The following is a 22,644-nucleotide window of genomic DNA, read 5'->3' as shown; positions in this document are numbered from 1 at the left end:
TTTTTCTTTCCCTATCTTTTTTTCTTTTCTGTTATTGGATATTCTTCTATTTACATTTCAAATGTTATTCCTTTTCCTGATTTCCTGGACATAAGCCCCAGATACCATTCCCCTACCCTTCTTTGATAAGGGTGTTCCTCTCCCCATCAACCTCCCCCCCGAAATTCCCCAACACTGGAGGTAAAACCTTGGCAGGACCAAGGACTTCTCCTTCCATTGGTGCCCAACAAGGCCATCCTCTGCTACATATGCAGCTGGAGCCATTGGCCTGTCCATGTATAGTCTTTGACTAGTGGTTTAGTCCCTGGGAGTGCTGGTTGGTTGGTATTGTTGTTTTAATGGGGTTGCAATCCCCTTCAGCTCTTTCAATCCTTTCCCTAATTCCTCCAATGGGAGTTGGAGTTCTCAGTTCCATCGTTTGCTGCTAGCATTTGACTCTGATTTTGACATGCTCTGGCTGTGTCTCTCAGGAGACATCTATATCTGGTTCCTATTACCGTGCACTTCTTAGCTTCATCAATCTTATCTAGTCTTGGTGACTGTATGTATACAGGCCACAGGTGGGGCAGGCTCTGAATTACTGTTCTTTCAGTCTCTACTCCAAACTTTGCCTCCATATTTCCTCCTATGAATATTTTTGTTCCACGTTTTAATAAGAACTGAACCATCTGCACTTTGGTCATGCTTCTGGTTGAGCTTTATGTAGTCTGTTGTTATATCTTGGGGAATTCGAACATTGGGGTTAATATCCACTTATCAGTGAGTGCATACCATTTTTTTTTGATTGGGTCACCTCACTCAGGATGATATTTTCTAGTTAAATCCATTTGTCTATGAATTTCCTGAAGTCATTGTTTTTGATAGCTGAGTAGTTCTCCATTGTGTAGATGTACCATATTTTCCATAACCGTTCCTCTGTTTAAGGCCATCTGGGTACTTTCCAGCTTCTAGCTATTATAAAAAGGCTAATATGAACATAGTAGAACATGTGTCTTTGCTGTATATTGGAGCATCTTTTGGGTAGATGCGCAGGAGAGGGTTAGCTAGGTGCTCAGGTAGTACAATGTCCAATTATCTGAGGAACCTCCATACTGATTTCCAGAGTGGTTCTACCACTTTTCAATCCCACCAATGGAGGAGTGTTGCTCTTTCTCCACATCCTTACCAGCATCTGTTGTCACCTGAGTTTTTGATCTTACCCATTCTGATTGGCCTGAGGTGAAATTTCAGTGTTGTTTTGATTTGCATTTCCCTGAAGACTAAGGATGTTGAGCATTTCTTTAGGTATTTCTTAACCATTCAGTATTCCTCAGCTGAGAATTCTTTGTTTAGCTCTGTAGCCCATTTCTTTTTATCAGATAGTCTTTTATTTACGTATTTCCTTGTTGCTTCTTAACTAGCTGGGCACTCCACCACACCGCTTTTGATGTCATCTATGATGTCATGAGGGTGGCGGCCATCCACATTGCCGCCCACAGACTGTGCAGTACCCAGGATCTCCTTGATAGTTCCAGAAAGTTCTCTGGCCAAAGACCGGTGTCTAATCTGCCGGGCAATGTTGATAATCTCATCAAAACTGATGTTTCAACTGTGTTTAATGTTTTTCTGCTTCTTCCTGTCTCTTGGTGGCTCCTTGAGGGCTTTGATGATCAGGGCAGAGGCAGAGGGCACCACCTCAATCTGGGCCTGTCTGTTCTGGATGGTCAGTTTCACTGTAATCCTGAGGCCTTTCCAGTCACCGGTAGCCTTGGCTATGTCACCACCACCAACTTTTTGGGGAGACAGACCCATAGGACCGATATTAGGGGCCAAGACGGATGTGGCGACGACCTTGAGATCCTTCCCCACTTTTTCTTCTATTAGTTTGAGTATATCTGGTTTGATGTGGAAGTCCTTGATCCACCTGGATTTGAGCTTTGTACAGGGTGATAAGAATGGATCCGGAGCACCTCAAGTACACGACTTTGGGTCGAACTTGGGTGGCATGGTGGAGGTGTCTGGTATCGGATGAACCTGGACTCGGGACGACTGAAGAAAGTTGCACCATTGCTGCCTCCGAACCGAGAGCCGAAAAGGTGTAGCCCATTTTTTAAGAGGGTTATTTTGCTCTCTGTAGTCTAATGTCTCTAGTTCTTTGTATATTTTGGATACCAGCCCTCTATCAGATTTAGGATTGGTAAAGAACTTTTCCACATCTGTTGGTTTCCATTTTGTCCTAATACAGTGTCCTTTACCTTACAGAAGATTTGCAGTTTTATGAGGTTCCATTAGTCGATTCTTGATCTTAGAGCAAGGTCATTAGTGTTTTGTTCAGGAAATTTCCCCCAGTGCCCATGTGATCGAGATCCTTCCCCACTTTTTCTTCTATTAGTTTTAGTATATCTGGTCTGATGTGGAAGTCCTTGATCCACCCGGACTTGAGCTTTGTACAGGGTGGTAAGAATGGATCTGTTTGCATTCTTCTACATGCTGACTTCCCGTTGAACCAGCACCATTTGTTGAAAATGTTATCTTTTTTCAATTGGATGGTTTTAGCTCCTTTGTCAAAGATCAACTGACCATTTGACCATAGGTGTATGGGTTCATTTCTGGGTCTTCAATTCTATTCCACTAATCTACCTGCCTGTCTTTGTATGAATAACATATAGTTTTTAATCACTATTGTTCTGTAATACTGCTTGAAGTCAGGGATGGTGATTGCCCCAGAGTTCTTTTATTGCTGAAGATAGTTTTCACTATCCTGGGTTTTTTGTCATTCCAAATGGATTTGCAAATTGCTCATTCTAACTCTATGAAGAATTGAGATGGAATTTGATAGGGATTGCATTGAATCTGTAGATTGCTTTTGGCAAAAACGGTCATTTTGATTATATTAATCCTGCTAATCCATGAACATGGGAGATCTATCCATCATCTGAGATCTTTAATATCTTTTTCCAGAGACCTGAAGTACTTGTCATACAGATCTTTCACTTGCTTGGTTAGAGTCACAATGAGATATTTTATGTTATTTGAGACTATTGTGAAGGGTGTAATTTCCCTAATTTCTTTCTCAGTCTGTTTTTCCTTTGAGTAGAGGAAGGTTACTGGTTTGTTTGAGTTGATTTTATACAGAGCCACTTTGCTGAAGTTATTTTTCAGGCTTAGTAGTTCTTTGAGGGAACTTTTGGGGTAACCTAAGTATACTATCATATCTTTTGCAAATATTTTTATTTTGACTTCTTCCTTTCCAATTTCTATCCCTTTGACCACCTTTCAGTTTCAGATTGATCTGGTTAGGAATTGGAGTACTATATTGAATAAGTAAGGAGAGAGCAGGGATCCTTGTCTAGTCCCTGATTTTAGTGGGATTGTTTCATAGTTTAATGTTAGCTACTGGTTTGCTGTATATTGCTTTTACTATGTTTAGGTTGGGCCTTTAATTCCTGATATTTCCAGGAATTTTATCATCAAGGGGTGTTGCATTTTGTCAAATGCTTTCTCAGCATTCAATGAAATGATCATGTGTTTTTTTTCTTTGCGTTTGTTTCTATTCTGGATTATGTTGATGGATTTTTGCATATTGAATCATCCCTGCATCCTTGGGATGAAACCTACTTGGTATTGATGGATGATCATTTTGATATGTTCTAGGATTCGGTTTGTGAGAAATTTATTGAGTATTGGTTTGAATTTCTCTCTCTCTCTTTTTTTTTTTTGGTTGGGTCTTTGTGTGGTTTAGGTATAAGCTTAATTTTGGCTTCATAGAAGGAATTGGGTAGTGCTCTGTCTGTGTCTATTTTGTGGAATAGTTTGGACAGTATTGGTATGAGGTCTCGAAGGACTGATAGAATTCTATACTAAATCCATCTGGTTTGGGCTCTTTTTGGTTGAGAGGCTTTTAGTAACTTATATTTCTTTATCAGTTATAGGGTTGTATAGATGGTTTATCTGATCCTGATTTAATTTTGGTACTTCGTATTTTTCTAGAAAATCATCCATTTCCTCCAGATTTTCCAGTTTTGATGAATATAGCCTTTTGTAGTAGGATCTAATGATTTTTTAAATTTTCCTCAGATTCTCTTCTTATGTCTCCTTTCTTATTTCTGATTTTGTTATTTTGGATACACTCTCTGTGCCCTCTGGCTAGTCTGGCTAAGGGTTCATCTATCATGTTGATTTTCTCAAAGAACCAGTTTCTGGTTTTCTCGATTCTTTGTATAGTTCTTTTTGTTTCTACTTGGTTAACTTCTCCCCGAGTTTGATCATTTTTTGGCTTTTACTCCTCTTAGGTGTATTTCCTTTTTCTGTCCTATTACTTTTATGTGTGCTATCATGCTGCTAATGTTTGTTCTCTCCTGTTTCTTTTTGTCGGAACTCAGAGCTATGAGTTTTCCTCTTAGTACTGCGTATATTGTGTACCATAAGTTTAGCTATGTTTTGCCTTCATTTTCTAAAATTCTAAAAAGTCTTTAATTTCTTTCTTTATTTCTTCCTTGACCAAGTAACCATTGAGTACAGCATTGTTCATCTTCCATTTGGTATATGTGCACTTTCTGTTGTTATTGTTGTTATCAAAGACCAGGCTTATTCCGTGGTGATCTGATAACATGCATGGAATTATTTCTATCTTCTGTATCTGTTGAGGCTTGCTTTGTGACTGATTGTATGGCCAATTTTGAGACTTTACCATGAGATGCTGAGAATAAGGTATAATCTTTTGTTTTAGGATGACATGTACTATAAATACCCATTAAATCCATTTGGTTCATAACTTCTGTCAGTTTCTCTATGTCTCTCCTTAATTTCTGTTTCTATAATCTGTCCACTGATGTGAGTGGGCTGTTGAAATCTCCTACTGTTATTGTGTGAGGTGTACTGTGTTCTTTGAGCTTTAATAAGGTTTCTTTTATGAATGTAGGTGCCCTTGCATTTGGAGCATAGATTTTTAGAATTGAGAGTTCATCTTGGTGGATTTTTCCTTTGATGAATATTAAGTGTCCTTCCTTAACTCTTTTGATAACTTTTGGTTGAAAGTAGATTTTGTTTGATATTAGAATGGCTACTTCAGCTTGTTTCTTCAGACCTTTTGCTTGGACAGTGGTTTTCCAGCCTTTTACTCTGAGGTAGTGTCTGTCTTTGTTCCTAAGGTATGTTTCCTGTATGAAGCTAAATGCTGGGTCTTCTTTACTTATCCAGTCTGTTAGTCTATGTCTTTTTATTGGGGGAATTGAGTCCATTGATGTTAATAGATATTAATGAATAATGATTATTGCTTCCTCTTTTTTTGTTGTTAGATGTGGAATTATGTTTGGGTGTCTATTTTCTTTTGGTTATGTTGAAAGGAGATTACTTTCTTGCTTTTTCTAGGGTGTAGTTTCCCTTCTTGTGTTGGAGTTTTCCATCTATTATCCTTTGTAGGGCTGGATTTGTAGAAAGATATAGTGTAAATTTGGTTTTGTCATGGAATATCCTGGTTTCTCCCTCTATGTTAATTGAGAGTTTGCTGGATATAGTAGCCTTGGCTGGCATTAGTGTTCTCTTAGGGTCTGTGTAACATCTGCCCAGGATCTCCTGGCTTTCACAGTCTCTGGTGAGAAGTCTGGTATAATTATGATAGGTCTGCCTTTTTATGTTACTTGACCTTTTCCCCTTTCTTCTTTTAATATTCTTTCTTTGTTTTGTGTATTTGGTGTTTTGATTATTATGTAACAAGAGGAATTTCTTTTCTGGCCCAATCTATTTAGAGTTCTGTAGACTTATTGTATGATTATGGGCATCTTTTTCTTTAGGTTAGTGAAGTTTTCTTCTATAATTTTGTTGAAGAAATTTACTGACCCTTTTAGCTGGGAATTTTCACTCTCTTCTATACCTATTATCTTTAGGTTTGATCTTCTCTTTGTGTACTTGATTTCCTGGATGTTTTGTGCTAGGAGCTTTTTGCCTTTTACTTTATCTTTGATGGTTGTGTTGATGTTTTCTATGGTATCTTCTGCCCCTGAGATTCTCTCTTCAATCTCCTGTATTCTGTTGTTGATACTTGTGTCTATGACTCCTGATCTCTTCCCTAGGTTTTCTATCTCAGGGTCATCCCCCTTTTCTGCTTTATTTATTGTTTCTATTTCCATTTTTAAATCCTGGACAGTTTTGTTCAATTCCTTTACCATTTTATTGTGTTTTCCTGTAATTCCTTAAGGGAATTTTGTGTTTTCTCTTTAGGAGCTTCTACTTGTTTATTTGTTATCCTGTATTTCTTTAAGGGAGTTATTTATGTCCTTCTTAAAGTTCTCCATCATCATCATAAAATATAATTTTAAATCTAAATCTTGCTTTTCCATTATGTTTGGACACGCAGTATTTGCTTTGGTGGGAGAATTGGGCGCTGATGATGCCATATTGTCTTGGTTTCTCTTGCTTTGGTTCCTGGGCTTGCCTCTTGCCATCAGGTTGTCTTTGATGTTAACTTGTCTTTCTGTGTCTGACAGTGTCTTGACCCTCCTGTAAGCCTGTGTGTCAGCACTGCTTCAGACTTGTTTCCTTTCAGGAGGATATAGGAATAGAGATCTTATCCTGGTTTGTGTAACCTGAAGCTTCCAGGCAGGTTGCTTTGCACAGAAGAGTTGAGTTGGTCTTACCTGTGTTTTCAAGTGTGTAGGCACCTCTGGCAGCTGGCTTTTAACTCTAGGAACAGGCAGAAACCCAAAGGGCCCTGACTCTGACTGCTCCTAGGTCCCTGTGCCCAGAGGACACAGACGGCACTAGGTGATTTCCTTTTTGGTCAGGAATGTGGGCAAAAAGTATTCTCCTCTGAGTTCTCAGGAGTGTCTGTACATCTGAGGTCCACCTCTCTCCCCCATGGGATTTGGGTGCAGGGAGCTGTGGGATCTTTTGAATTCAATTCTGGGCACAGGTAGAACCCAGCAGGTTCCTGTCGATGACTGCTCCTATATGCCTTTATCCAGAGGCACTATGCAGTTTCCTCTTGGGCCTGGAATATTAGCAGAAGTGGGCAGAAGTGCAGGTCTCTCCTGAAGTCTCAGGACTGTCCGCACTTCTTGGAGTTCAGCTCTCTCCCCCACAGGATTTAGGTGCAGAGAGCTGTGGGATCATTTCAGTTTGCTGGTTTTTTTCTTAATCACCACTAATTTCATAGCTCCAGCTCACCAGCATAAATTGTTCCACTACTCTCTTTCTCCTCTTGAGTATAAAACCAAAACCAAATGACCAAAGCTACTGAGCTTTGCTGCTTTCTGGGGCTGGAACTTGATCCCCTTGTTCTCTTACATTATCACTAGCTTTCTGCTTTCCAACTCTTTCACTACCTAAGCTCGGTTGTCCTGGATCTTGCTTTATAGATTGACCTTGAAGTGAGAGATCATCATTCCTGTCTCCTGGGATTAAAAGTGCGAATCATCATGTGTGCATCTAAACTTAGATGGTTAGAGTCTTGCCCCAAAGTTTCATTCCCTTAATCTGCTGTTTCCTAGAACACAGCATTCAGCTAAATTTTACTTCCTGGTGCTCCTTTAAGACTCAAACCATATTCATTTTTTTTTCTTTCTAAGGTTGCTATACTTGTTCAAAATACTCTTCATAAGACTTAAGAAGAGAACAGAGTCTCCTGGGGTTTTTTTTTTTTTTTTGAGACTTCCTTTGTCAATGCAATTACTATCTCTTTACCACTGCCTCAGGTTGACTCTTCAGACAAGGGCAAAAAGCAGCCACATTCTTCACCAAAATACCACAAAACAGTGTCTAGGCCATATACTGAAATTCTTTTCTTCTGAAACCTCTTAAGCTAGGTCTACATGGTTCAAATCACTCACAGAAATGAAGTCTTTCATATTCCTACTAGAATGGCTCATTAAACCCCACTTAAAATATTCCATGGCTTTCCAAATTCAAAGTTCTAAAATCCACATCTTCCAAACAAATCATGCTCAGGCTTATCTTAGCAATACCTCACTCCCTGGTGGCAACTTCTATCTTAGAGTTTACTTCTGTGAACAGACACCATGAACAAGACAAGTTTTATAAAGGACAACATTTAATTCTGGCTGGCTTACAGGTTCAGAAGTGCAGATCATTATCTTCAAGGTGGGAGTATGGCAGCATCTAGGCAGGCATGGTACAGGAAGAGCTAAGAGTTCTAAATCTCATCTGAAGGCCATAGTGGAAAACTGACTTCCAGGCAGTTAGAGGAGCGTCTTAAGCCTACACCCACAGTGACACCCCTACTCCATCCAGACCACACCTCTGAATAATGCCACTCCCTGAGCTAAGTACATATAAACCATCACAGTGGATAGACACACTAAGTTTCTAAATATCAATGGTTTTGTAGTTATAAATTAAACATATTGTTACAGATAACTCTCTCAGGTATATTCCATAGAAACAGAACTTTGCAGTGTGTTTTCAAATAAAACATGGTTTTCTTCATAAGTTGTTTCCAGGAAAACTTGTCAAGGGATGAAGAGACATGGAAGAAAAGGAAAACGATTCAGAGAAGAGTGAATTATCAGACATAGCACAGGGAATCTCTGATGGCCATAAAAGGCATACTTCTATGTCAACCGAAGCAAAGATAGGAGTGCAGATATCTAGAAGTTCATTCCAGGTGACTAGTAGGCAAGCCTAGTCTCCAGAGAAAAGGTTCTAGAACAGCCAGGGCTATACAAAGATAAAATAACAAGCAAATAAATACCAAAACAACAACAGAAAAAGGAGGAGGAAAAGGAAATGATATAAAGAAATAAAGAAATAAGGAAAGGAAGGAAGGAAGGAAGAAAGAAAGAAACAAAGAAACAAAGAAAGAAACAAAGAATACCTTTGGCAAAATAAGGTTTAGGATAGCATTTTAAGTCATTAAAACCAAGAAGAACTAAAACAGTCCCTTGGGACTACACAAGCCCCCATATTCAACTTATTGTTGTGAAGAAAACGTGAAAATTGGTGAACAAAATGCAAAGCATTGTTTTGCAAGATACAACGGGCACTTGCCTTTCAAATGGTAGTACATAGTAAATCATGCTGGAAAAAAATGAGAATTGTTTACAAGTAATATTAAGTATTTATTTTTGTTTCTTATGGTAGACTGGTGAAATGATTACAATGGGAATAATGATATTTAAATACTAAAACAAAATAATTGTTCAATGATAACTTATGCATGTGGTGCTGTTATTTGAACAATTGGATTTTATAAGACATTTGTATTAAAATGTATAAATGATGTACCAAGAAGAATTATTTCAATTATATGATACTGAACAGACTTTATCAACATTCAGGGGGCCATTGGAACATTAACTTATAACCAAGTCTTCAGTTATATTTCATTTCAATGCATCTATTTTTAATGTCGATACCATGCTAGTTCTATTGCTATAGCTCCTTAGTATAGCTTAAATTCAGGTCAAGTAATAACTCTAGCAGTTCTTTTATTTTGACAATTCCATGTTTATTATCTGTGTATTTCTATAAGAAATTTAAGATTAGTAGCTTAATTTCTGTCAAGAATTGCATTGGAGTTTTGATGAGGATTGCATTTAATCTGAAGACTACTTTTGATTGAAAATCTATTTTTAAAGTATTAAGTCCAGTAATTCCTGAGGATGGGAGGTTTTTCCATCTTCAATTGCCTTCATAATTTTTTCTTCTATATCATAAGTTTTGTTATAAAAGACTTTGAATTTATTCTAAAACAATAAAACAATTTATTCTAAAAACAATCTAATGTGCTTTGTTCTCACTAAAGGAAACATTGTAGTGCTTACTACTTCAAATTTAGTTTTTCATGTACTCATATGAAATGATCTCCTAGATGTCATATAGCAACTTTTTAAAGTATTACTACAGAGTTGCCTATTTATAGAATGCGTTCGAACATAAACATATAGCTTCACAGAAGGGCATAGCATGCTGTAAGTACTCTCCAAATTCACTGTTTAGAAAATGAAACAGCCTGAATTCTCAGTAATTTTACTGGGATACTGTGAATATTTGATTAATAGTAGGTAGTATATCAAACTGTAAAACAACAAAAATAATTTCTACTACAATGGTTCCCTAAATTTTCAAATTGTGCAGTTTCTAAATGATATGTTGTGAGAAAAATGTGAATATTCAGTCTTGTACATCATTGTTAACAATCAGATTCAACAGCTGGGAGGAGTTCTGAAACCCCAGTCAAATTTTCTAGTCTCTCCAATCCTCAGTCATGCATACTTGCTACCTGCGTCACTAGTCTTGTTTGGAAAGTTTTGCTTCATTGACTGAATTCATTAGATATTTTATATCTAAAATCAGTGAATAAGTTTTAGCTCTCCCTGACTCTGTTTTATCTGGAATATACGATAATATCCTTAAATTCATCTCAGTGTATCAGACACATGATAAAACATGGTAATGAAGAGGTGAATAAGGGAAAGAGTGGCTATAAAACATCGTAAAGGTTGCTGTTCAGACTCCTGTTCTCCATTGGTAAACTGCTAAATACTCTCTAGCAGTTAGATTTTAGGAGAAACCACAATGCCATAAGCTTTCTCTAACCTCTGTGTATCATTGGCAATATTGGTTATTTAATAAATAAATATATATAATATATTAATTACAAATGTTAACAATTAATATACATATTTCATTGACACCACTAATAAATTGAATATCCTGAAAACAGGTTAGATTCCTTTCAAACTGAACTAATTAAAATTCATATTCTTCTTAACTGAGACTAGTAATTCCCTATATGTAAGGTTTAATTGACTTAGATTAATGGTTATACAGTTCTTAAGAAAACATTCACTACAATTGTAAATTTAGTTTTATAGCATTTGTAAGTTTAGAGAAAAATTGAAGTATGGAATTCACATTTTAATATTTTCATCTGCTGTCAGTTGATCTTTCTTTTCTGAGCTAAATGGTCCTGAACAAAATGGCCATAGGAGTCACAAAGGAGCATTTGAAAGAAAGTGAATTTCTACTTTTTAATTAGAGCAAATCTATTCAGTTAATAGACAGTAATTTGAATACAGTGGAGACCTTTTAAATCTCTGTCAATAAATCTGGAACTGCATCAGGTCCATCTGTATGACACGGAATTTGTTAAGAATATAGTGAAATATGGCAACGAGGTAAACATGCTTTTGAATGCAAACAAATGTCTTAGAAATTCACAAGAAAATAATTCCCAAATATACCTGACTCACTAAATAATTTCAAATTTTCAACTTTGATAACAGAACCATGAGCTGTACATAGGCTACAATATAAAGAATTCAGTACCTGACACAAATATTTTACCATTATATTCATTTTAATTGACATGATGCTTGGTCTGTGAAATACTAACCATTTGACCTGTGTATCATTCTGTGCTATTTCTATAAACATCATATAGTATTTGTGATCTACATAATTGATTACTGATTAGATTTTATAAGAGCTTTGAGGATGTCATTTAACCATCTAACTTGTGAATGTTCATAAGATATAAATAAATTTATTACCTGGGTAAACTTTTTAGGAACATCAATGTAAATAATGTGTCATCAGATGCTAAAGATTTCCATTACTATTATTGTGCATAAAAATATATTTTCCTAGACACATTAATATGACTTTTTCATGCCATGTTTATTACCTCTGTTAAGTTAACAAGGTATACAGCTGAAATTGTGTAGATTGTATGTTTTTTGGTCATTTTGACATTACTAGACTCTGTTGGATACTGTAGGGAAGATTTTTTGGTCATTTTGACATTACTAGACTCTGTTGGATACTGTAGGGAAAACATCCTTCCCACCATGTTTTAGTTTCTTAAATTTCTAACTTATCATTGTTTTTGTTTCCTTATTCCAATATTGTGTATGTCATATGAGCTTCCATGTAATATCATAAAATATTCTTATTTTCATAGCTCTCAATATTAGAATTTAAAAATTCTTTGAAGAACTGCAAATGCATCACTTCTAGAACATTCAAATGTGTTAACAATTCTAAGTTGATGTATTAGTCAGGGTTCTGTTGAGTCACAGAACTTATGGAATGTCTCTCAGTATTGAGGAATTAGTTGTGATGACTTACAATGTATAGTCCAACTAACACACAACAGTGGGCAGCTGTGGATTGGAAGCCCAAGAACCTAGTACTTCCCACAAAGGAACTTATTTCAGCTGGTCTTCTGCAGAACTAGGTTTTAACAAATGTGCTGGCAAGTAAGTGCAATTATTCAAAAAACAGTGAATCTTTCTTCTTCCAAAGTCCTCCTGCAGAAGATGTGACCCAAATTAAATGTACATATGACTGACTATGCAAGGATCTGGGACTTGCTTTATCCCAGGCTAACCTTGAACTCAGAGATCTCCTTGCTTTATTCTACTCTGATTAAAGGCATGTAATACCTTGCCTGGACCTAAGCTTTTCATGGCCACTATGTCGCAAGATCTCCATACCAAGATCTAGGTCAAAAATTTGTGTCTTTGAGCCGCAAAATCTGGATCTCAGGTGTGCCCTCCAACTCTTGATTATCGTTCATTCTGGATACAGTCAAGCTGACAACCAGGAATAGTCATCACAGTTGACTTTATAAAAATAAAATTTCCTTCCTTCTTTCCTTCTTTCCTTCCTTTCTTCCTTCCTTCCTTCCTTCCTTCCCTCCATCCCTCCATCCCTCCCTCCCTACCTCTGTTCGTTCTTTTTTCTTTTTTCCTTTCTTCCTTCCTTTCTTTCTTTCTTTCTTGCTCTTTCTTCTTCCTTCCTTCCTCTCTCTCTCTTTCTTTCTTTCTTTCTTTCTTTCTTTCTTTCTTTCTTTCTCTTTCTTTTTTCTTTCTTTATGTCTTTCTATTTTTCCAAAATGCTATTCCCCTCCTTTGAGCCCCTTTTGGGAGTGATGCCTTTAAAACCCTCCGTTATTGATGTTAATAGTATAGTTAAGAGTTATGTATGACTGGCTTCATAGAAAATCCCCAGCCAGCTGCAGAAGACTAATACAAATCTGGTGGTCAGAATGCCCAGTGATATGACAAACCTGTGACCTTTCTGAGAAATCAACATCCTGCTGACTAATGATATGACAAACCTGTAACTTTTCTGAGAAACCAACAACCTGCTGACTAATGATATGACAAACCTGTAACTTTTCTGAGAAACCAACATTCTGTTGACATCGGCTGATCACATGAGTACTGTGTCCTTGGCTTTTGCAAATGCTTCCCACTTTCCCCCTCCCTCTGTTACACCTGCTATGGTATTCAGCCTTGGGACAAAATAAAATTGTCACCTTAATCAGACTCTTGGCATCCTTCTTCACAACTCTTGTCCCCCATGATCTTCCAGGTACCCTCTGCACTCTTATTGACTGCCCTACTGGGTGGAACAACTGGTGCCCAACGTGAGGCTGTTTGGGGGTCTCCTACTGGAGAACTTCATCCCACATGAACAGACAGGCCTGTTTTCCTTTTTTCTCAAAGCCTTCACTCCCCCATCAGAGTCTTTGCTCCTCCCCTCTGGCTACCATGGACGGCCGGACCTTGGTTCAGTTGCTTGGTGTGTTTCTCCCTGAATAATGCAGATCTCAGTGATGCTGCTCCTCCAATTGTGCCTGATTACACCTGCCTGGACTATTGTGACCACCAACCCATCATTGCCTCTCCCTAAACCTAACACCAATAGGCATTTCCCCTGGAATTATACCTGGGTTGTCCTTTCTGATAGACATGCTTCTATGCCGATAAGACAGGAATAGTTAAAATGAGCATGGAAAAGGTCAGAGAAGACTTAGAAAAGAGAAAACAAGAAAGAGAAAAAGCTGAGAGCTGGTATTAAAATTGGTTCTCCACTCCCCCTTTGGTTGTCCACCCTGCTTCCCTCCCTGTTGGGCCCCCTAATAGGCCTTCTTCTGCTTATATCTTTTGGTCCTTGGGCATTTAATCATTTAACCAGTTTTGTTAAACAACAGGTATATAATATGGCAGCAAAACCTATTCAGGTATATTATCATAGGCTAGCTATGGAGAATGCCTTTGGTGAGGTCCAAGCTCACCTACACATCTCCTCCCAGCCCAGGTAAGGACATTTTTGTCCTTGAGCCAAATGAGGCCAACATTGCCTGCTGTCCGGATGCCTTTGCTGAAACATCAACGAATCATCACCCCTGTGTGCTGAGCTGGACAGTCAATGATGGGTAAGGCAGTGATATATTCATGAATAAACGGCCTAAGACAGGAGGACCATCATTAGTTGCTGCCTTATCCCATGACGGACCCAGGCCATGAGATTCTCTTGGCCATGTGACAAATATCGCTCCAACCTAAAACAGACACAGTTCCCAAGGGGCTCATTCCAGAACAGCACGGCCATTGGTCACCTTTTCATTTGATGATAAGGAAGGGGGAGATGTTGGGAGTGATGCCCTTAAAACCCTCCATTATTGCTATTAATAGTAGAGTTAGAGTTATGTATGACTGGGTTCATGGAAAATCCCCAGCCAGCTGCAGAAGACTTGTACAAATCTGGTGGTCAGAATGCCCAGTGATATGACAAACCTGTGACCTTTCTGAGAAATCAACATCCTGCTGACTAGTGATATGACAAACCTCTAACCTTTCTGAGAAACCAACATCCTGTTGACATCAGCTGACCACATGAATAAATGGGTCCTTGGCTTGTGTAGATGCTTCCCACTCCTCCCCTTCCTCTGTTATCCCTGCTATGGTATAAATTCAGCCTTGGGAAAAAATAAAATTGTTGCCTTAATCAGACTATTGTCTTGGCGTCCTTCTTCACATCTCTCATTCCCCTTTTCTTCCAGGTACCCTTTGCACTGTCATTGACTTCCGTACTGGATGGAACAAGCCCCTTCCACTTCTTCTTTACCGCTGAGTAGGTTGGACCCCTCTGAGTATCTCCCAACCCTGGCATATCAAGTCTCTGTCAGATTAGGCATATACTCTCTCACTGAGGCCAGATAGGGCAGCCACAAAGATTGAGGTGCATGCCTGCTATGTGGTGCCTGGGGGCCTTGTTCCAGCACATGTATCTGCTTTGGTTGGTGGCTCATATTCTGAGAGTTCCTAAGGGTCCAGGTGTGCTGAATCTAGTGGTATTCCTGTGCATTCCCCATCTATTTATGGTCCTTCAATTCTTCTCTCAAGTTTTCCATGAGTGTCCCTGCCCACATTCTAATGTTTGGCTGCTTCCATTTCCATCCACTGCTAGGTATAGTCATTCAAAGGACAGTTATGCTAGAATCCTATCTACAAATATAGTATCATGTATGATGTCAGGCATTTGTCTTTGCCCATGGGATGGATTCTGAATTCAGCAGGTTTTTGTTTGGCCTTTCCTTCAGTCTCTGCTTCATCCCTGCACTTCTTTTAAATAGAACAAATTTTGGTTTAAAAGTTTTGGATACTGTCTTTGTGTTTTTAGTTCCTTTGACTAAAGTTTGTCTATCTTGTTGAATTTCTCAAAGAATCATCTCTTGGTTTTGTTGATTCTTTGCCATGTTTTCATTGTTGTTGTTGTTTTTGTTGTTGTTGTTGTTGTTGTTGTTGTTGTTGTTGTTCTTTCTACTTGATTGATTTCAGCCCTGAGTTTGTCCATTTATAGCCATCCAGCCCTCTTGGGTGTGTTTGCTGCTTTTGTTCTAGAGCTTTCAGGTGTGCTGTTAAGTTGTTAGTATTGGATCTCTCCAATTTCTTTATGATGGTACTTAGGGCTATGAATTTTCCTCTTAATACTTCTTTCATTGTTTCTCACAAGTTTGGTTTTAATGTGATGACATTTTCATTGAATTCTAAAAAGTCTTTAATTTCTTTCGTTAGTTCTTTCCTGACCAAGTGGTCACTGAGGTGAGAGTTGTTCAATTTCCATGACTACGTGGGCTTTCTGTTGCTTTTTTTTTTGTCATTGAAGTCAAGATTTAATCCACGGTGATTGAATAGAATACAAGTCTTCTTGTACCTGTTGAGCTTGCTTTGTGTCTAATTATATGGTAAATTTTGGAGAAGGTTCCATGAGTTACTGAGAAGAAAGTATATTCTTTTGTTTTTGAATGGAAGGTTCTGTGAATATTTGTTCCATTGTTTTCCTGTGTCCATGACATGTCTGTTGGTGAAAATAGTTTGTTGGAGTCTTCTAATATTATTGTATGAGGTTCAAAGAGTGATTTGAGCTTTAATAAAGTTTCTTTGATGAATGTAGATATCCTTGCATTTGGAACATAGATGTTCCAAATGGAGACTTCAATTTGGTGGATGTTTCCTTTTTCCCTGACTGCTTTCAATATATGCAACATATGAAAATCCATAAATGGAATCTACCATATAAACAAACTGAAAGAAAAAAGAACCAAATGATCATCTCATTAAATGCTGCAAAACTTCAACACTCTTTCATGATAAAATTCTTGGAGAGATTGGGTTTATAAGGTGTATACCTAGACACAATAAAGGCAGTATAGAGCAAGCTAATAGCTAACATCAAATTAATGGAGAGAAAATTAAGCAAGTCACTAAAATCAGGGACAAGAAAAGGCTGCTCTCTAACTCCATACTTTTTTAATATATTACTTGAAGTTTTAGTTATAGAAATAAAACAACTAAAGGAGTTTAAGGGGAGACAAATAGAAAAGGAAGAAGTTAGAATATTGCTGTTCACAGAATATATAATAGTTTACACAAGTGACCCCAAAAAATTGTACCAGAGACCTCCTAGAGCCTATAAACACCTTCAGCATTGTGGTTTTATACTAAATTAACTAAAAAACTCAGTAGCCCTCCTTTATTCAAATGTTAAATGGTCTTAGAAAGAATTAAGGAAATAACAGTCTTTTCAGTAGCCACACATAATGTAAAATATCTTGGTGTAACTCCAGCCAAACTAGTGAACGATGTTAAGAACTTTAAGTCTTCAAAGAAAGAAATTGAGTAGGATATCAGAAGATGAAACAATCTCCCATGCTCATAAATCAATAGGATTAAAATAATAAAAATAAAAATGGCTATCTTACCAAAAACAGTCTACAAATTCAAGGCAATTCCCCTCAAAATTCCAACACAATTCTGTACAGTATTGAAATAACAGTATTCAACATCATATGAAAAAAGAAAAAACCCAGTATTGCTAAAATGGTACTGTATGATAAAAAATTTCTAGAGGTATCACATTCCCTGATCACAAGCTGTACTGCACAGCAACAATAATAATAATATAGATGGGTATTGGCATGAAAACAGACAGCTTGATCAAGTAATTGAATTGAAGACCCATAAATAAAACCACACACCTACAGAAACTTGATTCTTAAAAAAAGAGGCCAAAACTGTACTATGAAGAAAGAAAAACATATTTAATAAATGATGCTATTCTAACTGAATGTTTGCATGTTGAAAACTGCCAAAAAACCCATGTCTTCAAAGCATTGGCATAAGAAACAGATTCCTGAAAATAACACCAACAACTCAGGCAATAAGATCTACAATTAATAAACGGGACCTCATGAAACTGTAAAGCTTCTGTAAAGTCTATAGTCAAAAGGACAAATCAGTGAAGAAAGAGAAAAAATCATCACTAACCCTACAGCTGGCTTAGGGATGATAACCAAAATATATTAAGAACTCATGAAATTAGACATCACCAAATCAAATAACCCAAACAAAAACAGGCTACAGCAGAAACAGAAGACTGTTGACAGATGACTCTCTAAATGCTGGAAAGCTCTCAAATAAATGTTTCCTATCTTTAGTTATCAGGAGACTGCAAATCAAAATGTGTCTGAGATTCCCTCTTACACCCATCAGTATGATTAAGACAGAAACCTCAAAGGACAGCTCATACTGTAGAGAGTGTGGAACAAGTGGACACCCCTCCTTGCTGGGAAATTTGTGGAACCATTTTGGAAGTTAATTTGGTGGTTTCTCAAAAAGTTGCGAATTTGATCTTAACTCAAGACCCAGGTATATTGCTCCTGGGCATACACCTAGAAGATGCTCCATCATATCTCAAGGATATTTCTTCAACTATGTTCATAGCACCTTTATTCATAATAGTTAGGAATTGGAAATAACCTAGAGATCTCTCAACTGAAGAATCCATAAAGGAAATGTACATTTATGACCAAGCTATTTATAACAATGACAACATGAAAATTTCAGACAAATATATGGAACTGGACAAAAAATCACTCTTAGTAAGGTAATCTAGAACAAGAAGCCATATATGACATGTATTTATATATAAGTAGATATTAGCCATAATGTACAGCATAACCATGCTACAGAGCCAAAGAAGCTAAGTAACAAGGAACACCCAAGGGGAGGGGGGTGCTTGAATTTCACTGAGAAGTGGAAATACAATAGACATTAGTGGTAGATGGAAGGAGGGATCTAGTAGCAAAATGTGTGGTGTTGAGAACAGGAGGGATATACTGTGAGAAGGAGAGAGAGAGAGAGAACTGAAATCAGTGGTGGAGCATCTCTGGACCAAGCTAGAAACCTCAGATAATGGAATCTCTCAGTAATCTATAAAGGCAACTCCAAGTAGCACTGCTAGAAATAGGGTCTATGGGACTGACAGGTTACCTCCTATAAGGAAGCAAGACTTCAAGTGTAGGGATGGGCATCAACACAGCTGTAAAACCTTCTACCTATATTTTTTTCTGCCTGCATGATATATACAGACTAAGAGGGATCAGAAATTTAATGAATGACCAAACTATGGCTGGTCCAACTTGAGTTACATGCCATGAGGAAAATCCAACACCTGACACTATTATCTTCTATTATACTTGATGTCTAGTGCCTATCATAACTGTCACCTGGGATATTTCACCAAGTAGTTAATGTACACATACATAGAAAACAACAGCTAAAGATTAGATTGAGCTCTGGGAATCTTGCAGAAGACAGAAGAAAGTATTGATGGAGCTAGAGAGATCAAAAATACCGCAAAGCTGATAGAATCAGCTAACTTGGGTACATAGAGTCAAATTGAGCCACCACCAAGAGAGCATGGATGGGATGTACCTAAGCTCCCTACACAGAAGTAAGAGATGGGCAGCATGGTCTTCATGTAGGACCCCTAGCAAGAAACAAGGTCTTTCTCAGACTCTGTTGCTTGCTTTTAGAGCTCTTTCCCCTAACTGAGCTGCCTTGTATATCTTCAATAGAAGATGCACCTAGTCCTATTGCAACATGGTGTGCCAAGGTGGATTACACCTGTAGGAGTTCTCCCATTCTCTGAGGAAAAACCTGAGGGGATATGGAAGAAAGGAAGAAAGAAAGAAGAGAGGGAGTGACTAAGAGGAGGGGTTTGATGGGAAGCTGTGATTGGGATATAAAGTAAATGAATTAATTAATGAAAAAAAGAAACTGTATTTTCATACTATACATTCTGATTATGATTTCCTTCCCCAAACTCCTATTAGTTCCTCCCCATATCCCATCCTAGTCTAATCCTCTCTCTTCTTAGAAAACAAAACAAATGAAACAAAACAAAAAACAACAACAAAAAACCCAGGAATCTAAATATTAATAACAAAACAAAATAAGAAATAACAAACTATAAATGTCACTTTTATTTCTTAAGATGTAGTGATGAAATGAGAGCTTTACCCAAGCTGTGCAAATATAGGCCTTGGAAATGAGCCCAGAATGTTTCCTTCTCTGTTATAGCTTTCATAGGCCTAGGAATAGAAGCTATTGGCCTTCATACAACCTAATCTTCCAAGCTGACTGATTCAATCTGGGTTTTCTCAGCTTCTGACTGAATTGTTCTGATGGTCCCATACTAATGTTCACAATGTATTCTAATCTTCTAATGCCTTCTCGTTCTCTGGTTAGTTCTGTCTTCACCTGTGTCTACCTGTTCTCTCCTGTGGCTAGTTTGTCTCACCTGTGTCTGTAGAACAGTTGTGGTAAACTGCCACATTCTTTTTTTCTTTCTCATTGCTCATAAGTATCCCTATTCCTCTGCTGTTTGTATGAGAGTTAAGCATATCCTATTTCTGACTCATTCGGTCAAATCTTTCTGTGATTTGTCATTTTGTCTGCCCTACAATTAGATGTCACTTTCAATATGGATGCTTCCATTGACAAACCAACCTTATCTTTATTGTTAAAGATTATAAATGTGTGCTATGGGTGTCTGTACTCTGGCTGGATCATGTCTTTGGATGTGATTGCATGGCAGGTCATTGATGTTGCTGCATTAAAATTTTCCTACAACAAACAAGTCAGAATAAGACAAAACAACAATTGAAGAAAAAGAACCAAAGAAAAACCGTGAGACACATCCAGATGCAGGGAAACACATGCGTGCTTGTGTGTGTGTGTCCACACACACACACACACATACACACACACACACAGAGAGAGAGAGAGAGAGAGAGAGAGAGAGAGAGAGAGAGAGAGAGAGGAGAGAACCCATAAAAATCACAAAATCAGAAACTATAATATATAAACTTCTAGTACACTTAAACAAATATGCCAACCAAACATTAAAAGGAAAATAACCTCCAAAGATGTAATTGAGTTTATTCTGTGTGGTCCATCTACTGCTGGGCAGGGCATCTGACCTTAAGAATGCTTTGCCCAGTGAAACAACCTTGAGAAAAACTAATTTTTTATTTCCAAATGGCCACCAGTTGAAGCCAGCACCTGGGTTAAGGATGGGCATGTAGAATAGCTATTCTTAGTTGTCACCTTCACTACATCTAGAATTAACTAAAATGCAAATGACTGGTCACACCTGTGTGTTTTCTTTTTCTTAAACTATTTGAAGTGGGAAGGCACTTCTAGTCTAGGTCTTTGTACAGGAAATATAAATCTTTAATCCAGAGGTTTCGTGGTGGGAATATAAACATTTAACCTTGACCACACCTTCTCCTGGCAGCCTATAGATGGCATGGAAGATGGAGCTGTGTTTTCCTTTTCTTTGTTGCTTGCTATTGCTCTTTCTAGCAAGGGCACTCCTTCACATTCATCATTGTCTACTTTTCTGGGATTCTGGCAAATACTGAAGACCAAATGAGACATCCAGCATCATGGACTGAACAATTATTTTTATTCTTGTACCTTCCATTGTTAGACAGCCACTATTGGACTAGGTGGTCCACAGCCTGGAAGCAATTATAAAAAAAATGCCACTTATCAAGTTCTGTTTCTCTAAATGACACTGACTAATACAAATTTTCATACCGGAGTGTCTATAGAGCACCACAAGAAGAAAATATAAAGTATCTGAAACAGGATTTCCAACTTGCTAACATATACAGTTAATGAAGTTTTTCCAGTTATTGAAGCCTTTCCTGGAGGCTGGGAGAATATTGAAACCTCATGATGTAAACTAATTTACAAATTAAAGGAGACAAATACATTTGATTATCCTGATTCACCAACTGAGAGAGGGAATGGATTTGGTTACTCTCTATATAAAACTTTTGACAATTTGTTACAAACTAAGAAAAATGATGATGGTGATTGGTTTCTCCTAAAGTCTGTGCATAAATTGACACAGGAAAATAATTAAAGCAATGATAAAACTGATTAGCTCCAGATGTGCGTAAACAACTGAAAGATTTCTAAGAATGTCCTGGAAGAGGATCTCTCTGGTAGCCACAGAAATCAAGTTGCAGAAAATAATTCAAAGCCCTTATTACAAGGTTGGCTGAATTACAGTGAAAATTAAAACACCAGCCTAGAACAGGGTTAGGGGTTAAAGTAAGAGGATAATTTGTAATAAATAAATAAATAAATGAGATGGGATTTTGTGACTTGTGATGGGTATGTATGAGAGGTTCCTTTTGAAGCTACAAATTTTAAACCATCAAAGTCTCAAGGATTTGTCTGAACTGAGGAAATACTATCTTGACCATCAGGACATGGTGTACTCTCAATCCACTATCTGAAATATTATATTTCCTGTATTTAACTGAGGATAATACATTTTCTTCCTCAATTTTTCTGAAATCCTTCATCGGTTGCTAAACTACCAGTGACTTTCTCTGAAGAAAATGCCAAGTAAGATAATACTGATGTCTCCCAGGATCCGTCAATAGTTGCCTCTAGAGATATAATCAGACTTGAGGCAAAGCACGCTCACAGATTTGAAGTAGCATAAAGCACAAGGATATATGCTACAGTACTAAACAGCTTAATTAGTCTGTTAACTTCATTCAACTCTAAGTCTGGGAAATGTGTGTGCATTTTAAGAGGATGGGATAATGATAGCAGCAACATAAAACTGGATTGAGGTAAGTTTATTGATCTTTGACCACTAAGTGGAGATTTTAGGTAAATAAGGAAGCTCACACAGGAGAAAAAAAAATATGTGACTTTAGCTGAATATGAAGAAATAAGGTTTCATAGATATGAAAAACAAAGTTATAAAAACAAGGTTTTGAGAAATACATCTGACGACAGGTTTCCTAACGTTTTGACAGTTTTGGTGATCAAGATGTTGAGTCAGAAGACCAGGCTATTCTGACCAAACTAAAGTTAAGAAAAAACATAAATAACTGTTCTTGGAAAGATCCCCCCTACCGCTCCCTGTGGTAAATCCCGAGAACAACCACCAGATGTCATCCTGACCCTGCCCAACCACCCAGTCCCCCCCCCCCCCCCCCCCGCCCCAGCCCCTTCTGAGGGACTTGCCAACTTATCC

General features: G+C 37.7%; 1 pseudogene; it reads right to left on the bottom strand.

Annotated features, from left to right (window-relative positions):
* Nucleotides 1-1,387: 1,387 nt before the first annotated feature.
* On the bottom strand, nt 1,388-2,086 carry LOC108350551 (60S ribosomal protein L12 pseudogene; annotated as a pseudogene).
* Between the last annotated feature and the right edge of the window lie 20,558 nt (nt 2,087-22,644).

Source organism: Rattus norvegicus, chromosome 3 (genome assembly GCF_036323735.1).
Source record: "Rattus norvegicus strain BN/NHsdMcwi chromosome 3, GRCr8, whole genome shotgun sequence".
Classification (NCBI taxonomy): domain Eukaryota; kingdom Metazoa; phylum Chordata; class Mammalia; order Rodentia; family Muridae; genus Rattus; species Rattus norvegicus.
Note: the sequence above shows the minus strand (reverse complement) of the source record. Positions and strands in the feature narration are given on the sequence as shown.